Source organism: Parasteatoda tepidariorum, chromosome X1 (genome assembly GCF_043381705.1).
Source record: "Parasteatoda tepidariorum isolate YZ-2023 chromosome X1, CAS_Ptep_4.0, whole genome shotgun sequence".
Taxonomy (NCBI): Eukaryota; Metazoa; Arthropoda; class Arachnida; order Araneae; family Theridiidae; genus Parasteatoda; species Parasteatoda tepidariorum.
Window position 1 is genome coordinate 22,940,512 of NC_092214.1, and position 18,679 is coordinate 22,959,190.

The 18,679-nt window shown below is 30.1% G+C and overlaps 1 protein-coding gene across 1 annotated transcript in view; it reads left to right on the top strand.

The window, feature by feature from the left end:
* The first annotated feature begins 17,851 nt into the window (after nt 1-17,851).
* LOC107437522 (uncharacterized) overlaps nt 17,852-18,679 on the top strand; it is a 78,667-nt gene continuing 77,839 nt past the window's right edge. Inside the window, exon 1 of the mRNA XM_071187967.1 lies at nt 17,852-17,913. The gene's annotated coding sequence lies outside the window, so the exon portion shown is untranslated. The remainder of the gene's footprint in view (nt 17,914-18,679) is intronic.

Here is an 18,679-nt window from a genome sequence, read left to right on the forward strand (position 1 = left end):
CAGCAGATCACCGAAGTCAAGCATCACTGGCTGCGGTCAGTGTGCGGGTGGGTGACCCACTTGGATCAGTCTGCGTAGGGACCGAGGGTGTGCGGTATTGGTCCTCGTTAAACTGTTCAACCGTAAAGTGCTCGACTTCGCGTGCAGGTCGTCGGGCTACCGAAGCGGGGGTGCCATCCCCTCTGCAGAGGATCAAAATTGGAATAGCATGTCTTCGGATCATTCTCAGGGATGTTTCCCAGACCGTCGCCAATAGCCCATTGTGCAGCTCTGGTGCGACGTAAATGAACTACAACTACAACAAATTGTCCTGTAAACTATCGGTACCATACTAACTAAAGAACAGTTTATAGGAAAAAGTTTGAATGCTTGTTTTGTTAATTAATTGTAGTTCTGTATAAATTTCTTATGGCGTGCTCTTCAAATCATGTAGGTAAATACTTGGTAAATTTAAATCGGAACTTTAAATCAAAAGTTGTTAAGGATGACGGTTTTATTTGGTCGCAATTTTAAATTACTAACTTATCTACATCATGCTTTGTGGCATATGAGACTTTCAGCTTTTTTCGCAATTTCAGCTGCTTGTCAACTGCTGCATATTTGACTTCTGATTAGCTCACCCTCTCCGACGGGCTCCCTTCAATATCCACCATTTTTTCCATGTTAAAATAAGCCTTTTTCTTATTTCCTTTAACACTGTAAACTTAAAAAAAGAAGAAAAAACTTAAAGCGTACGGTTTTAAACTAGTAGTTAGATCGGTTGTACCAAAACCGTGAAAGTTACAAAGTGAATTCATAGTTAGAATGATTCTTTACGATACTGAAACAAGTTTTTTCTGTAATATTTATAAAGTAAATCTGCAGACACAACGGGTTTTTAGCCCATGGGAACAAGTTTTCTCTGATAAGGTTACGAAGTTTTAACTAAGGGCAGGGATAGAATCGTCGGTAGGGCCCATGTCCGAGAGTTCGTGGTTTCGAACCCCGCCGGGGCTTAGACTCCTCGTGCAGTAAAGTGACTGATGCATGTTAAATCTGTCGAGTAGCAAAAAGCCCTCCATGTTCCCATAACAAATCAATACCTCTGGGGGTACTGGATGGGAGATCGATCGTTCTCTGATTCAGGGCAAAATTACGATTTGTGGATTAATGAATGGATGTATGAATGGGTCCGCCCTATAAACGGGTGCGACGCATGGTGTGGCAGAAGTCGAATTCTTGGCCATAGATGGTGCCACTGAAAAACAAGAAACGCACACTCTACTTAAAATTTGCTCGGTTTCACCAAACAGGCTTGCCCGTGTGGCAAGTGGCATTAGAGACAACAGTTTTAACTGTATTCTCACCAGATATGGATATTTAATGACAGCACTGTTGTTGGTGCAAGCCGGGAGCAGATTTCATATCCTCTAGTTATCGCTGGGATGCAAGCCTGGATTATTTTGTTAGGAGGCGAGATCTCTGCCCCCTGAGCCATTGCTGCTCGTGTGTTTTAGTATTTTAATTTTTTTTTAATTTTATAACCGAATAGCCGACAAAATTTTGAGTTAACGACTAGAAATGTTCAGCTCCGCTGCCTTGTAATTTTGAACTTAACCCAGAAAATAAGGGAACTCCTGGCTTAAGCTTTGGGACAAATTAGCCTTCGTTACATGGAATCGAAAACCATGAAAACCTCAACAAGAAAACTCTAACACATGATCCGTAAATCACTGAGGTTTATTTACGTCAGCACTGGGGTCAGTTCTGACACCGCTGACCAGCCACCTCTACGATTTGAACCTGGGTTACCTCATTGGGAGGCAAACGCTCTATCCCTCAGCCACCACGGCTTTGTGTTTTATTATGAAGAAAAACCAGAAACTGTCTTTGCCTGAAAAGTCTTTCATATTGAAACCATACTTAAGTGTAAAAACGTTCGAAACTTTCGATTACAGTATATTGATTGCAGTATAACTTTTAAAACTGAAACGAAGCAAAAGTTCTGGTAAAATGTTATATATTTATAATTTTGAAATTTGACAATCACTTTGTGAATGTTTCTTTTCTTCAAATATGTTTGCTTAAAATTTTAAATTCAGAAAGAAAATAGTACAGTTAATTTGATGTAGGTACAGTTAATTTGATTGTTAATTTGATGATATCTGCATGAAATGCAGGAGTAAATTTTTTTTAAGTTTCTTCTATCACAAATAGAAAGCACTAAACTTTATTCATATTGTACAGAATTATATGCTTCATCTTTTACAGACTGATTAAATTTTCTTACAAATTTTATTAAATTATAAATAACACCTTTCTTCGTTTGAAGTAATACCTCCTGAAAAATATAATAACTTTTTTATTTTAAAAAAGTAACTCAACACAATAGCAATATTTTTATTGAAATGATCTAACATATTTGTTTAAGCTTTTCGAAGCGATTGTTTAATTTTTGTAAAATTCAGTTGAGCTGATTTAATTTCTTCTACAGCAGTTTTTTTCCTTTAATATATCTTTAATTTAATTTATAAATAGTTTTTTTTCATTTAATACTTCTAGATACTAGAAATACCATACTTTAAACTTTTTTTTTAAATGACTTGCTTCATTATTTCTTTTCCTTTTGACTTTTTACCGTGTTTAAAATTTATTAATTGAATTTTAAAAGCTTCGCATTCTTTTGTTTAAGAGTTAGTGTAAGTGCAATAACGAAATTTAAAAAGAAAAACTTTTTTTTTCATCTTTGAAAGAAACGAATAAAAGTAGTTTGCTGAATTATCGAAAACTGGAATTTCTATTTAAGAACTAATTGAGTTTAGGAGTATATTCGTTTGTTGCGGATTAGGAATAAAAAATTAAAAAATTATTCTATTAATGGTGTTTTTGAATTAGAATAAATTATTCTTGCACTGATAAAAATTAAATTGATTTTTTAAAACTGTTAAATGTCTGGGTAGCTAATAAATTAATTTAAAAAAAAAAACAATTACCTAAATTAAAAGTTACTTAAAAATAAAAATATTAGAGAGAAATTATTTTCTTTTAAGCAGAAAAATGCATTAAAGTTAGCAATTGAATAACCATAACTTCCTTAAGGAAAAGATAAATTAACTTAAATACAATATGACTTAAATACCTTGTGATCCTTTTTGTAAAATATTTTTGTTAAAATATATCGGGCANGGCATCTGAAGAGCAAATTTGTTGGCCACTCTTTCAGGGGCACCATATTAGGTGGGCCAACGTTGCTCCCTTACTAAGGACAGATAGTACAGAGAAGGAAAGAACATCTATGCCTTGCCCGGGATTCGAACCCAAAACCATTCTGATGCAAGGGCAGTTCCCTAACAGACCGGTCGGCTAGCAAATATATATAAAATATAATATATTTTTTCTTACAATTTCGTATGAAAATGTAGCTTTTTCAATGAGAGGGAAAATTTCATTTTTTTAAGATAACAATAAAAAAATTGAAAAAGAAAGAAATTTACAAAAAATGAAGTGAAAAATACAAATAAAAATAAAATTTAGAATAAATAAGTTTAAAATAGAAAACTGGTAAAGCAATACAATAAAAATTAAAAATAAGTAAACACGAAATAAAGACACAGTAAAATTAAAGGCAAAACCAAAATTAGATTTTATAAACAAACAAAATAAAGAAAAATTAAAAAACAGGGGGGTAATTCAACAAAAAATGGTACAAGAGTAAAGAAATGAAACAAAAGAACAGTTAAAAAAAGTAAGGAAAAATATATGAAATAAAATTTAAACTCGAAACTAAGATTAGAGGTGGATTAAAATAACATTAAAAAAAGAGTTCAATAAAAATTAAGGGGAAAATAAAACAAAAGTTAAAATAGTGTTTGAAAAGTCAAATTTAATTTACTCAACTAAGATTGAAAAACAAAATCAATAACCAAATTTCAATTTACATACTATTAATACAAAGTCCTTCGTTTATTTACCCCTGTATTTACAATATTTAAAATTTCAAATAAGAATGACAAGTTGACAGAACAGTATCATTTACGAATTCTGAAATATAATAGTAAAATTAAAGAACAATAAATACGCAAAACATATTTTACTATTTAAATAGACTTGTCATAATCCACACACACACATGCACACACAAAGAATTATTTTAGAATATTCTGAATGGATCATTATATTTCTTCAACTGAAGTTTCAAAAGCATAAATTTCTGCATATTAAATAAAATAAAGTGATGTTCATAATAAAGATTTCGAAATGATTTAAAAGAAACAAGATTTCTTTTTAAAGAAGTCTTTAAATACTAGAGTTATCTTTGAATTTTGATGTACGGTGCCCTGGTAAAGCAATTGTTAGTCTTTCAAATGCCACACCATTGTCGCAGTATTTTTTCTCGACGCAAAGATACATTCCTAAATTCGGCGATTATTCATGAAAATCACGTCGTTTCTTAAATGAAAATACTTAGTGTGTTGAATTTTAAACTATTTTGGAGACAAATCGTTATTAACCTTCGAGGAAAGACTTGACGTTTTGACAATGAAGCTTTTAGCTGTTATGATTGGATGCAGGGAAGAATATAAAAACACCTTTCAATAACTTTCCAACTGGTTTATAGAGAATATTTGTTTAAATGCCTGAAATCCTTTTATCTAGAATGTAATGCAAATGTGGGTTTTTGTCATGTTAAAAATTATTAAGCAATCACATTGTTATTGTTTTAACTCTTTTTTTATTTATTTTAATGCAAGTATTTTAGTTAGCTAACATTAAAAATAATGGCTTGGTGAAGTCATTTATTTTTATCATTAACATAGAGTAAAGTGTTAATTAAAACTATACAGGAACTTTAAACACAGGATTATAACTTTAATTAACATGTTACATTTACTTTCTTCAATGTAATCGTCGTTACTATTTAATAACCCCCCGTTTATTTGTTTAAATGTCTAAAATCATTTTATCTAGAATGTAATGCAAATGTGGATCTTTGTCTGTCATGTTAAAAATTATTAAACAATAACATTGTTATTTGTTTAACTCTTTTTTTAAATTTGTTTTAATGCAAGTATTTTAGTCCTCTAACACTAAAAATAATGGCTTAGTGAAATCGTTCATTTTTATCATTAACATAGTGTGAAATGTTCATTAAAACTATACAGGAACTTTAATCACAGGATTATGACTTTAATGAACATGTTAAACTTACGCTTTTTTTCTCTCAATGTAATCGCAGTTAATATTAAATACCACTTGGCGACAACGTTTTGCATTTAAACGGTGGTGGAGAACGGTTTCCATATAACACAGATAAAAATGTCTGAAACAGTTATTACCATGTTATTAGAAGGAAAAAAGTTACAGAAGAAGAAAAAAACTAAAAATAAAATAAAGGTGAAAGAACAAAACTTAAAAAAACTGCAGGAGCCGAGAGGCTTAACATGGCAGGCTGCATTTCTGAGTGTTAGTGAGAGGAGCTAATATCTTTAAACAGGGTATCGGCCAAAATAAGATTTCTGTGCATGAAGATGAATTGATTAACAGAGATGGTAAGAATTTTGGCGTTATCAATAGTAAATTTGGTCTAGGTTACAACAATGTTCAGCAATTAATGATTCGCTAAATCCTTCTGTTTCTCTTTTCGTCTTGATAAGTTTTATTGAATCTTGTTTCATTCATATCGACGTTGTTGTTGTTGTTGACGTATGCCTGTTTAGGCGGAAGGGGTGCGATTGTTCTTGTTTTCCAGTGGCGCCATCTATGGCCAAGAGTTTGACTTCTACCACACCATACGTCGCACCCGTTTACATGGCGAACCCATTCATACATCCATTCATTCATCCACAGATCGTAATTTTGACCTGAATCAGAGAACGATCGATCTCCAATCCAGTACCCCCTGAGCTATTGATTTGTTATGGGAACATGGAGGACTTTGAAACTCGACAGATTTAACGTGCATCAGTTACCCTTTACTACACAGGGAGTCTTCGGCCAGCAGGGATCAAACCCACGACCTCTTGGACATGGGCCCAATGCCCTACCAACCAGGCTATCCCGGCCCAGCAGTACTTGATTAACTTATAATTTGATTAACCTAGTATTCTTATTTAAGTTATGAACAAACTTGCTTCAATTTATATTTTTTTCATTGAAAAATATTTTTAAAATAAGAAAGCACATTTGTAATAAAAATATTTCTTATATTCAGAATATTGAGAATTATTAAGACATTGAGAATTTGGATTAAAAGTAGTAGTTAAATAACTGACAAGTAGTTAAAAAATTTACTAATAAAATTGTATAATTAAGTGTCAATCTACTTTGTCTGTTTTAAAAATATTTGGCGTTCATTCCGTAAATATATTTGGCGCAAACCTACAGTTTTTCAAAATATGTATATCTAAGATGTAAATATTTGAAGACCTTCAATTATATAAAAAGAATTCTCAATTGGAAAGAGTCTTGTTTGAAACATAAAGCTCGAAATCGCCCTAAAAGGTTCTGTTATGCATGCTTTCTACCAAATATTCGAATGTCTTTCCACTTCAGTACACTTGTGTCATAATCGTATATATTTTCGCGTGTACTTGAGCAGTTAAGATGAATAATATATATATACGACTCATAGGAAAACAATGAAACCTAGTAATGCAGCAGGTCTGTATTAGTTTGTCTATGTTTCTCAAGTAGAATTATTTTTTCGGAATAAATAGGTTTGTTTTCCTAAGTTAAAGAGTAATTTTTTTTGAATTTTAAGTAACTGTCTTTAAAGCATTTTTCTAAATTTTAAGTTTAATTTTTGATCTAAAATTAAATGGACATTTTCCTCTGTTAGTCACCACTTCCTGACTTAAAGATTCTGAACCAAAATAGACATCATTTTTATATTATTAATTTATTGTAGTGGGTACAGTCCTTATTATCTCAGATAAATAATTACATAGTGTGGTAAATTTATTATAATTTTTAACATTTTTGTGCACTTCATATGCGTGCAAGTACACTGTTAGAAATTTCTCGGCAAAAATGGTTAAATAGCAGTTTATTTAATTGTTATTTTACCATATTTAATCAAATCAGTCAAATAATCATAAGGAAGATGATTTTCAAACTGTTAAGTGTGATAAAAAAATTTATCGATTGCTTTTTCTTAATAAGGTTTAACAACCAGAATTCTATCCGCGCCATCTAGGTTCATCTTAAAAAGGCATTTTATCCCGTTTATTTCATGACCGTCAGAACAAGGGTTCGAATGCCAGCGTTGATACTACATTATTTCTTTCCTTCCTTCAACACAGGAAGGGTTTCTAGTGTCATGCACTCTTTAATTGGTGACCCTGGACTACTAAAATACGAAACTATCATTCACGCATAAATGGCGCAGCACCCACAGTGCTCCAAATTCCGTTTAAGTTTCATTTTTATAGTTTAGAGTCTAAGCTAGTTGAAAGAGGCTACAGGACAGTATAGTTTTGCATTTACGAATTTTAAACAGTACCAGCTGTAAACGGTTTCAAACCGTAAAGATAAAAAAATTGTTCCTAACCATAAACTTTATGGTTAATGAAATGGGTAGACTGCTGTTGATTATTTTTGAATAAAAATTCTTTCAGTGTACCATCATCATTTTAGTTAAATTAATGAAGGAAACAAGCTTTCACAGCCGTGATTTTTAATCTCTAAATAATTCATTTATGAAAGAAATATTTCCACTTAAAGAAAAATATTTTTAATAAAGAAAATTAATGTACATAGCAAATGATTCCGGATTTTTGAGAAGATAGCATTTCAATCTATTATTTAAGCTTTTAATTAGCAAATGCGCATTGAAACCTTTTCTTTTACAATTTTATTTCTGATAAAAATAAAATAAGCATAAAAAGGAAATTTTTTTTTAATGTTACTAGAGAGCATTAACGATAAAGTTTTAAAATTTTTCTTTCATTAATATTGGATAAGTTCTTTTTCTGGTTAAATGTATAAATGAAACTTTTAAAAGTCATTTGAAAAATAAATCTCTTTATATAGAGACAAAGGAAAAAAATATTAAAAATCACTGACTTTGGTAAATTTTTACTGACAATTTTTCTCAATAAAAATATAACTACAAATTTTGAAGAGTGATAATGCCTCAAACTTTTTGAGAACAGTTGATAGAAATTGATGAATAAACGAAAATTAACATGTAGCTTCCACTACTATTTTTAATAAATCCATATAATTTTAAAATTTCAAGCATTTTAAAAACAAAAATAGATTTAAAAAAATATTTTTCCTAAGTAAATTTCAGTTGATTTAAACTTCAATGAGTATTGTAATTGATGGACTCTGAGGGAACAATCAAAATTCTTTATTTTTTATTGCAAGACTTATAATCCTGAAGTTGCTGCGATTTAAAACAATGAAAATCACATGCAAACTTCTGTATACAACAATTTTATGCCTGTAAGTCTTTCAAGAAATCTTTGAATTTGCTTCATGCGTGAGATTTTTCGAAATGATAAATAGAGGTGGAAAAAGATGTAGATGACGAAAACACATCACACATAAATGACGCTGATTTCAGAAACACCTTTGAATTTAATTTTATTTAAATATTTTTCTTACAAATGGGTTTATATTTTTAAAAAAGAAACCCATTATCTAAAACTAAATGCTGGGTTTTGTGAAAGAATCGTTGGGTAAAATGAATAGGGGATGAAAATATAATTAGTCAAATCAAGTTCTTTTCATACTTTGATCGATATTTTTAAACTAAGAAACGTGACTGATTCTTTCATTTCCTTTTGCTTACCTCGTAAAATAAAACGTTGAGAGCTTTGTTCAAAGAAGGGTTTTTTCCATCTAGCCACTCTCAACAGCTGACAAAGTTATAAAAGGGAGAAATTAGTTTAATTCATTTTTTATGGACTTGATTTTGAAGTATTTGGAATTAATTCAACCAGAAATAAGTGAAGTAATTTTTGTTTACTTAAATCTCAATATTTAAAATATGCATACACGTAGTTGATAACAGTACATTTAAAGTACATAATAATTTTGTAACAAACAGGGGGGAATCATATTTATTTAATGTGGATAATTTGATTGATAGAATATAATTATGAAAATTTATGAACATAATTTACAGAATTAAAAAAAAAATTATGCGTTTCGAAAATAACTAGCTTTTTTTCATCTGGTAGTTAAAATGTAACTGCATGTAACTTTTTAGCTACCTGATAAAGGAAGGTCTTTTTTTTCTATCGAGCTAAGTTGCTTTATTCTTTAAATGTTGTATTAAGAAGTGTTGAGAAATATTCAAGCGTCTTACAACATTTTTGTTTTTTTCCATATTAACTAAATATTTTTAAATAAAAGTTGGTTTAAATTAAGTTATAAAACTGCGACAAAAGTGCTTTTGAAATTTGATGATGGAGGTTATAGTTTTTCAAAAGAAATAGAACATTATCTTATTTTTTTTGATAAATGCTTCCATTTTACAACAATTGCATTACATAATTTTTTGAAGCGTATTAATACTCATCAAAAAGTATAATGTAAATGTTCTTCTTTTGTTAAATTTCAAATAGTATCGCTAGAAATAATTTAATAAGTTTATCGTTTTGTATAGCTCATCAATATTTCTAATACAAGAAAAATATTATTAATAAACATAATTAACGTGACGGGTTAATTATTTAAAGAAATACTTTTGAATAAGCACACAGGATGCACTTACATCAATTTTATCTGTAATATAATAGCATAAAATAGTGACTACGACTAAAGTATCTTGAAAAGATGCTTCCCCCATTTTAAAGGTAGTGGTTAGTACCACTAAATTCCTTTACTAATTTCTATATTTATGAACTATTTCACCACTTTTAACTTCTCCTGTTGATAATTTCAGTCAGTTCTGATGAAGTACATTTAAATAAAATTGGTTGCATACTATAGGAGTTACATACAGGAGCTGTCGCTTGTGTTTATCGAAATTTGTATCAAAAGAAAATACGACATGTGAGCACACCTTGTGGCGTCCTGTTATATATTTCTTTAGTTCTAAACCCAAAACTAGATCGGCTGTTCAACGACGGGTAGTTTTGTTAAGTTCTAATTATAAATATGATCAAAAAGTTTGAACATACGATTCCTTTTCAGTTTAAAGTGTTTACAAAATCTATTTTACAAATAAAAAGAAAAAATCACAAAATTTTTTATTTTTCAAAAGCCATCATTTAGAAAATCAGACAAAAATCTGAAATCTTAATTAGTTGTATTTTTTGATTGGCTTGATTTTTTTTTAATATTGTTGTAGGCTATGAAAAACTTAATATTGGGCAAGTTGGAGCTCCTAACAAAAATAGAATTACTTTTTTAAGCAAGAAACTAAAACTAAAATACAAACCACAAGTGTAATAAGCGTTTTTAATAATAAAGAAAAAGTAAATTTGTTTAATACAATTTGGAAAACTTCTTTTTTATGTTCATTGCTTTTAAAAAAAAAGCGCGTATCGCGTTTTTTTTTATGAGTAATACAGAGTAAATCTGTCAACGATCCATAAAGCCAGAGAGTCAAAAAATTAAAAAAATATTCAAATATTTCGCTTATGAATGTACAGTAAAAAATTTACCCAAAATTAACACAAACACATGCAAAGATTTTGTTGATCAGGCTATGTTTAAATATTAACCATATTTGTTTAAGTATTAACCATATTTAAACATGATTTCTTGAATATTAACTGAATTTTCTAGAATTCTATTGTATGTATTAAAATTGATTCATAAATAATTATGTTAAATTAAGTAATAGTGTATGAAATATATTCATTCAAAGACGAGATAGTGTTTATAATCTGAAAATTTGCGGTTAGAAGCTAATACTTAGTTATTCAATTGTTAATGAATAATGTGATACTTTACGAATGCGCCTTTTCAGATTCAAATGAGAGTTTTCAATTGTAGTTTAGGCTATTAATCATGATTTTATGTCATGTTTCCGTCATTAATTTAAATAGCATTCATATTCACTATGCAAAACGTTGTTACTTTTAGTTTTATGTAAAGAGCTGATTGGAAAGAAATAACAATTGTCATTTTACAAAAAATTGCGAAATTTCATGTTAAAAAATATATTGTGATTAGCCGTCTGAATGGATCTTTATTATTTTTCGCTAGATCATTAAAAAAAAAACGAATTTTAGTAATTTGAAAAGAAAAAAAAAGAGCTTCCTATTCTTGATATTTTTCCTACATGTGATGATTCTAAATTCTCACTGTATGTCTCGAAAAGAGCTAACGATTTTAACAATTAATTAAAAGAAAAAGCATGGAATGACGGAGAATAGCTACGCTCTGCTTAGGAAACAAGAAATTCGTTTTCTCCAATTTTTAACAGTTAGTTGCCGATTTCGTCAAAACTATAAAATAGTTTTTTTTAGCTGAGTTGAACGCCTTGTATGGTTAAAGAACTGACCTCAAGTTAGAAAGGTCCCGGGTTCGATTCCCGGTCAGAGACATGTCTTTCCTTCTTCTCTCTCTTTGGTATCAGTCTTTCTTACTGTGGGACCAGCGTTGGCCCACCAAATACGGTGCCCCTGAAAGAGTGGTTGACAAATCAGCTCTTCTGATACCCGAACGATGATGTCAATTTGCACGTGTGGTTTATTTTATTTAATAACCGTTGTTGAACAGCCGTCCCAATCTAATGGGTTCACGACTACTAATGTTCAACTCCGCAGTCTTGTAATTTTGAACCCAATTCAGAAGACAAGGGAACTCCTGGATCGAGTATTGGGAGAAATTTGCCTTCGTGGAGGACTTTTTGTTGGAGCTAATCCGTATTTGCGTTACATGGAGAGGAAGACCACGAGAATCTCCCACGGTTAGCCTGACGGCAAAGGGACTCTAACCCATGATCCGTTTACTACTGAGGATATTTCACGTCAGCACCGTGGTCGGTGCAAACCGGATGCGGAATTCGTATCGACTGGAATTCGAACTCGGTTCGCCTAATTGGAAGGCGAACACTCTATCCCCTGAGTCATCGCGGTTCTTGTGGGTGGAGCATTGTGAAAAAATTTTTGGGCTGCATAGCAGACCATTACTACTACAAACATTTGATAGAGCGTATGTGAATTTTGTCCTCAGACTCCGCCGCGTTGTTTATGCAAATGGTGGTTATTTTTAAAACGATGCAATTTTGATCCTCTGCAGAGGGGATGGCTCCTCTGCTTTGGTAGCCCGATGACCTACGCGCGAAGTCGAGCACTTTACGGTAGAACAGTTTAACAAGGACCGATACCGTGCACTCTCGGTCTCTGCGCAGGCTGATCAAAGTGGTCACCCACCCGATTACTGACCGCAACCAGTGATGCTTGACTTCCGTGTTCTACTGGGAACCGTGTCCTTAGGATTAGTTCACTACGGGACGAACTTAGTAATAATTATTAAAACCTGGTGAGAATAAATTCTCTAGTTTAAGCAGAACATATCACACCTTACTCTTCTCTTTCCATAATTTTTACATCGTTAGCCGTTTTGGGGGCACTACTAGAACCTCCTTTAACTGAGTTCTTTATTTCACTTCCGTTCATAATAAATTTCTTTCATTTACTTTAGTTGCTATCCTTCATATATCTTCATCATAATTTTTACATCATTTTAACTTTCGTTTATATCTTTTTCGTTTTCGCTAGCCATGCATATCTTTTTAATTTTCGTTCAGTGTTCATATCTTTTTCGTTTTAATAAGGAGTTCAAATGCAAGTGTTGTTTCTGAACTATATTTTAAACGAAAAATATAACATATACATTTCACATACTCATATATATACATTTCATATATATTATTTACTTATTTTTTTAATGAAAAGGAATTTTGAACTGATGCAGAGTTATACAACTTAGAAATGCGCGAGAATTGAAATTTTTTTTCTCAAGGAAGATCTTAAGTTCGGAATTTAAAGAAGAAGAACTGCGTTGATTTACCTCTAGGCTACTGCGGTTTTTCTAGTTTTGTTTTTCATCCTTATTTATTTTCCACTTTTTTCGTTGATAACTTTTCATTTCCTGTTTTAAATTCGTCATTCACTCCTAGCATGTCTTAAGAATTTTGCCTAAACTTCCTTAATTAAAATTATTTAATTAAAATTATTGATAATAATAAAAAATAAGTTTGCAATGTTTATTTAAATAAAAACAGTCATAGGAAATAATTAACATTGTTTAAACATCTTTAATTTGATGCAAAGCACAATTAAACAATGACAATTAATGAGAGCCGTTATCATTGTTCAGAACATTATGAAAATGATCCTCAAAATATTAAAGAGAAAAACGAGCACATCTTTAGTATTTTATTATGTTATTTTATGAAAGACTAGCAAATAAGAGCTTTATTCAATAAAAAAAAATACTCAAAAAATGTAATATTCTATTCATATAAAAATTATTTTAATGGGAAAATATTTAAGCTTCATATAAAATTCAATCTAAATAAATAAAAGAAAATGGATGGTCTCTTTAATGCCGATAGAATAAAAGTTCGCCCGCAATGTCTTCATAAATATAAGAAAACCTCCTTGCAAGTCATCTTTATGGCCTTATTATTGAATCCAAAACCAAAGCGGGTATATTTTAGCTTAATAAAGGGTATCACCAAATAAATTAATTCTTTGGAGAATTGCGTTTTGCCTAGTCTTAGTGGATTTCGTATAATTAACACAAAATTTCATTTTACCGCTATTAAATAACTAATGCTCGTGAAAATTTTGGATAATATTTTGACACTTGTTTAGTTTTAAATTCAACAATAGCAATTAATATAAAAACAATTAATATAAATAATATAAAAACAATTTTATTTTATAAATTTTTTTTATAAGATATTTATTTAATAAAGTATTTTTTATAAAGTAAAAAAATATTTTTCAAAATTTAGTAAAACTGCATCAAAATAGCCCCAAAACATATATAGTTGAATTATTATTTAATGTTCAACAGATTATTTAATGTTCACCCCATTATTTAATGTTCAAACAGAAAATACTGATTTTTAAGCAAAATGCATAGTCTCAAAAGTGATGTTAAACTGGAGGAGGTAAGCAGTTTCACGCTCTTTGAAGCATAATTAATAACAAATCAGGAACTGATGAAGATATACTAAATAAATTAAACAAACTCCGAAGCCGTTACGCTATTCACAGTAAATTTTCGAAAAACAAAAGCATAACAAATTCAACAAAAAATATAATTTTCAAAACTAATGCTAAATTTGTCCTACTATATGGATTGGAGAATGGCACTGCAATGAAAATAACACGAAAAATCTTCAATTATTTATTAACGACTGTTTAAGAAGAAGAATGCGTATCAAGTGGTTCCATAAAATTTGCAAGGCAGAAAACCTTAGAAAAGTAAAACAGAAATCGATTGATCAGGAAATTAAAAAAATGAAAATGGAAATGTATTGGTCATGTTCCGCGTAAACCTGAAAAATTTAAAGTAAAACAACTTCATGATTGGGGACCTCAGGGCAATTGAAAAAGAGGAAGACTTAAAAGTACTTGGCTCAGAACGATTTAAACGAATCGAAAACAATAGGAAGGATACGGAGAGTGTTAAAATGTCTGGCCAAAAATAGAGCGAGATGGAAAGCTATGATAGAAGCCCTATGTTCCAATTCGGAGTGAAGAAGAATATGTATGTAAACGTGATATGGAGGGAGAAATGTGTGAAAAATGTGTTCGTTGACTACCGGCAGGATTCCAACCAGGGACATCTGGGATAGTAATAGGATGCTCTAACCACCAAAGTTATACACCCCTGTACATGGAGAACTAGGAAGCTTTATATAGTGGCCGTTAAAATGACGCATCGTCACATACATTCCATTCGCTTCCTAAGGTATAGTGAGTTAACCCCTTCCTTCTCGTTCCCGTGAAAATGACGGGGTGAGGTTTCGCCCTCTATTTCTCGTTCCCGTGAAATTTCCGGGCTGGAGTGTTCAGTAGTAACGCGCCAATAAGAATAAAATAATTAATTTATTTTGCCAAGAAAACATTTTATTTCTCATCTTACACACCAGATGGCAGTAACAGGATATTTTTAAGGTAATTGTAGATAGTTAGTTTATTTTAAACTAGATGTCAGCACTAATCAAATGCGTGTATTTGGCAAAATAGGCACTTTTATGACCGTTTTCTTTAAAATTAGCAGATCGTTAAGGGGTTAGGCAATGGGTGAAATTATCGATCACCTGCCTAAGCTATTAAGACCATATTTTCCTAACTGCATCCCTTAATAAAATTGAAATTAATATGTCATGATTTTGTTTTCTACCCCTACCTTTCATCATTTTTGAGACTATGCATTTCGCACAAAAATGAGTGAAGACTGTTTGAATTTTGAATACATAAGGTTTTTAATTTCGACTATATTTGTTTCTGAATTATGTTGATACATTTTTGTTCAATTTTGCGAAACCCTTTTATACAGTGTATTTATTTTCTAAAATATTTGTTTTATAATGTATGTGATAATAAAAAGTATATTTTTGTATTTAACTTATTTCATTTAGCTCTTAAAAATATAGTTCTTATATGAATGAAAATTGCGTTGAAATTAGAAAGTGGGGCAGAGAAGATATGAAATTTTTTTTCTGAATTACAGGGTTTATTAAACAAACAAGTTTTTTTTATTAAATTACTATGAGGTTTGATCCCCAGAGGCAGCTTGAAGCCCACACAGTTTCAGATGAGGTATCAACTTTATTGGGAAGTAGTGGCAGCCTGGTCACAGTTTTGATCACATTGCCTCCATCATGACGTTAGTCATTAAAGCCTTAATTTCCATGGCCCAAATGGGTGGTTGTTGGAATGCTTTATTTTATTTGTCTGGAACCAAAGAAGCCGTAAAGTAATGAATCATGACGGATTTCATGAAAACCACTTGTGACTACATTTACCAAGAAACAAGAAATGAATGGAATGAACAAGAATGAATGGAATGAACAAGAATGAATGGTATTACAAAATAAAGCATAGGTTTTATAACCATTTAGTTTTAAAGTAAAATATTTTTTCAGCTGCAAATTTTCCGATTCATTTAATCAATTTAAAAGCGACAAAACGTTCGTGACGAGCGAAATATTCTCTCGGAATAAAAATTTGTGTTCCTTACTTTTGCAATACTCTAATATTAAGAAAACCTATTTTTGTTTGTTAGAAAATTTTTAAAGTACAGTTTTAACTGATATAATTACAAAATTATGAATCAAGGTTGATTACTTGAAAACGACTTGTGATTTCATTTACCAAGAAAGAAAGCAGTAAAAAAATGTACTTTTCTTTTTGCTATGAATGTGAGAAGGGGGACAAAATATAGTGCAGTTTTTATAAAGTTTTAAAAATGTAGTTACAAAACACGAAATTTTTTTTTCATCTATAAATTTCCCTATTCATTCAATCGAGATGAAACAACAAAACATTCGTAACGAACGAAATACTGTCTTATATAAAAGAGAATTATTTTGTTGTCAAAAAATTCTCTAATATTAAAAAATCTTATTATTATTTCTTAGAAAAACTTTAAAAATGTAGTTACTAATTGATGATACTAGAGAGCTTTGAACCAAGGCAAATTACATGAAAGCCACTTATGCCAATAAAAAAAAAGAGATAGTTACAAAGCATGAAAGCATGCTTAATTTTAGTAATGAAAATGGGTACTATCCCAAAATAAAGTACAGTTTTTTAAGAAAGTTAGTTTCAATGGAAGAAATTTTTCCTTCTATTTTTCAAATAATTTAATTAAGATTAAAGCCAGAAAACTTTCGTAATGAACAAAATAGTCAGTCAAAATGAAAATATGCTTTTGAACGCTTGTTACATTACACTACTCTTACATTTAAAAAATCCTATTGTTATTTGTATGAAAAACTTTTAAAATATGTTCACGAACCATTTCCAATTAATTGGAAAATTTATGGAGGATTTTTTTTCTAATTCATATATAGATTTAAATTTCCCAATTTATTTAATCACGAAGAAAAGAAAGCAAAAAGTTCGTAACAAATGAAAAATTCTCTCAAAATAAAAAAAGATCTTTTCTAAAATTGTTCAAAAAGTTTTTTTTTTACGTTACAATACTCCGGTGTTGAAAAAATCCTATTATTGTTAGCTGTAATAATTTTTAAAATCGGATCATAAGCCATTTGTAATTAATTAAAAAAAATATACTTGAAAAAATTTTCTTCTTCCGTAAATATTCCAATTTATTTAATCACGATGAAAACAGCAAAAAGTTCGTAACGAACAAAACATACTCTCAAAATAAAGAAAAAGATTTTTTTAAAAATCATTTAAAAAAGTTTTTATGTTACAATACTCCAATATTAAAAAAAAATGCTATTTTAGCTTGTTAGAAAAACTTTTAAAATATGATCTTAAACAGATGCTATTAGAAAGTTACGAATAGAATCGGATCACATGAAAGCCACTTCTGAGTACATTTACTAAGAAGATTTAGTCAATAAACGAGGGCAGAGAAAAACATTCTTGTGTTACAGTAATGAATGCGCAGAACTTTTATAACTCCCTAAAAGCTTTGTTTGTTAATGCAATCTCAGAATGCTTTGACGTTATTACCCGAAAACCCCATACTTAGCAACTCGTCAAAATTATTACTCTTGATAATAAGCGATTCCGAAAACAGATTAAACCTTCTGATCGAATCATTCCAATCGATTTTGAGTCTTACAGCCTCATGATTGAATTACGAACAAAATGTTACGTTCTTTTTTTTTTTTTTTTAACATAAACAAAGCTTGTTGTCGCCAGATGGCGCGGATTTAGAAATACAGGACAATTTCAGGAGAAACGGAGTCCTGTAAATTCATCACGCGCTCATCTCTCTGGAGAAACAGGAGTTCCCGTTCCTGAAAAGGTAAGGAAAAGTTTTGAAGTTAGTTTAGTTTCGTTGTAAGGAGAGTTGTTTTCGTCTTATGGATACACCAGAAAAAAAATCGTAATTCAGGAGTCTTAACTTTTTTTTTTTATATTCGATTAAGTTTCAGCTTTTTATGCATATTCGATTAAACTAAAAGATTAGAAAAATATACATATTTTAAACAAATAAATTAATAATGCAAATGATAAAAGCGTTTTGCTTAAATGAATTATTGACAGAAATGCGATTTGAAAAGAAATACAAAATTGACAAAATTTAAAAAATAATTATTTATTTAACAAAAATTTGGTAATAGAAGTTTGAATTTCTGTTAAGCTTATGTGGATTTAAAAATTCAGTTATTTTTAAATAGTATGCACTTGTTAATGAATTACTATTGAAATTATTTGAGGTATAATTTGCGCTTTCGATTTTCATTGTTATTCAAACTATTGAATTACCATAACGATAAAAGATGATGATATGTATCTTGAAAAAATAAGAATCGTAAAATTAAATTTTAATTCCTTCTGAACCTTTTTTTTATTGCCTTTTAGGATATTTAAATTCATTCAAACTTTTGATTTGCGAGCGAAAATATTTTTTTGACATGATTATTTTGTGTCAGAATGTTAAAAATTGAAGCTCAAAAATTTATATTTAATATTGACTCATATCTTCCTTTTCCAAACTTTGGATATTTGATTTATATACGGATATTTATAAACGGATATTTGATTTATTTTTACATAAAAATATAGTT